General features: G+C 35.1%; 1 non-coding gene across 1 annotated transcript; it reads left to right on the top strand.

Moving 5' to 3' along the window:
• Positions 1 to 556: 556 nt before the first annotated feature.
• On the top strand, positions 557 to 669 carry LOC132284540 (small nucleolar RNA snoR109). Its single transcript, XR_009472308.1, has one exon. It is a non-coding gene; the product is annotated as a small nucleolar RNA snoR109 (small nucleolar RNA).
• Positions 670 to 2,027: the final 1,358 nt, after the last annotated feature.

Below are 2,027 nucleotides of genomic sequence, written 5' to 3' on the forward strand. Positions count from 1 at the left end.
TCCACTAGTTACAAACAAACTTAAATAAGCCCACAGTAGTGTGCCACTACAGCCCAGTCATTGTACAAAAGCCCAAAGTTGGATTCATTAAAAAAACAGAGACTACGATGTTTTTGTTGGCCCAGGAAATGATTATTGTTCTCTCTCAAATGTGCGGCTAGGATTTAATCTTTTCTTTCCAAACAACTTCTCCAACCTTATATATAAGCAATGCAGTTGCTAGGGTTAGTGTATCATATGTTCTCTTCACTTGTTTAAGGTTAGGGTTTGTAAACATAATACTACGTTTCTCTCTGATCAAATCATGTAGGTATGTATAAACCAACAGAGAGACACAAGGACTCTGTTTCTGTCTGATCAAACATGTACATATATAAAAACACACACAAGTATCTCTGCTTCTATCTCTATTTTTTTTTTTTTTCTTGTGAAATTTGTATAGATTTGACATAGAATTTGATTTTTGTTTTCATGATGTGTTTTGATTGTGGTGTAAAAAGGCTACATGTACCAAGAGAAGGGTCTGATCTGTACCCTTGATCTTGAAATGCCAAAGTGGCTGTAGCTATATGGATCAAACGGATGAGAAGTTTACTGGCCGGTTGTTGTTTGAGGTTCTTAAAGAATCTCTCCCCATCGACAAATCTGCTTACCGAACTTCTTACATATATACATTTACATTACTATATTATATATATATATACACACACGAATGAGAAGGGGAGAAGAGGGAAATGGCATAGGATTTAGCCTTTTTAAGAGGCCCTTCTCTTACATCAACTCTCTATTATAAAAGGGGGTCACCTTCCAGGCATTCTGCTTCAACTTTCCAGCAGTTTGCGTCAATCGGTGCCTACATATATGCACACCACTTCAGTTATTTATTAGTTTGTTTATTATTTTTCACAGCAATTGTTGTATTTTTTTTCTTATCCAATTTTACAAATTGGGTTTGTTTTGCTGGATTTCCTATAAAAATGGTTTGGTAAAATTAAAACAGATCAATTGCTGCATGTTTTCCAAAATTGTCTCGTTGGTTTGAGGAATGAATATGATGCTTTCTGGTAACAAGCAATTTTAATGAATTTATACTGCACACAGGAAAGTAAAAGCTGGAGCCACATTTTTCGATGGATGACCTTTTTGTAGATAATATGTATATATGTATAATCAAAGCACTTAAAATCAAAATTGTCGCGTTGGTTTGTTCTACTCTTTAATTCTTCCTCCTAAATTAAGAACAAAAAATTTTCCAAACTGTTAAGGGTATTTTTGTTTTTGTTTTTGTTTTTGTTTTATTTTAATTTTGTTTTTGATGTTTTTGTTTTATTGAGTAACCTTCGTGAAATTGTCAAAAGTTGAAATATCATGATATTTTTATATCAAATTATTTGGATTTCGGCAACAGTAGAATTTTAAAATGATTTTACAAGATTATTATATTAATTTTTTTTATAAAACAAGTTTTTATGTTTTTGTTTCTAAACATTTTGCAAACATTATCAAGCATATTAATTTATTTAAAACATCATATACTAGTTACAATTTGGGCGGGTTGGGTGGGTTTGAGGTATAACTTGATCTTAACTTATTATAGGGTAAAGTGCATTAAATCCCCCTGAATTATTGGGGTATGTGCAAGAAACCCCCTGAATTATAAAAGTTGCAAAAAAAAAAAAACCCTTGCAAAAAACCTCCCTGAACTATTGGGGTATGTGCAAAAAACTCTTACGAACTATATAGTTTTTTGCAGTTTACCCCATCCACGCGAATTGATTGATTGAAAGGGACGATGAAGCCGAGGAATTTGTTGCTGGGATCGGTGGGTCTCCTGTTATAACTCCATCATAGTCGTTGCACCACTAGCCAGATCCGTCGGCCATATATATCGCACTTTTCTGCACCGTTGCGTCAGCCCATTGCTGTCACCACCTTGCCCGCCGTTCAGCTCACCTTGCTCGCCGGTCCATTCCAACGTCCATTCCAATCTCGCCGGCCCATTCCGCCATCTCCATAGCCGAGCACAT

Source organism: Cornus florida, unplaced genomic scaffold (assembly GCF_030987335.1).
Source record: "Cornus florida cultivar Cherokee Brave unplaced genomic scaffold, ASM3098733v1 CherokeeBrave_3.0.0_Hap2_Chr01, whole genome shotgun sequence".
In the NCBI taxonomy this organism is placed as follows: domain Eukaryota; kingdom Viridiplantae; phylum Streptophyta; class Magnoliopsida; order Cornales; family Cornaceae; genus Cornus; species Cornus florida.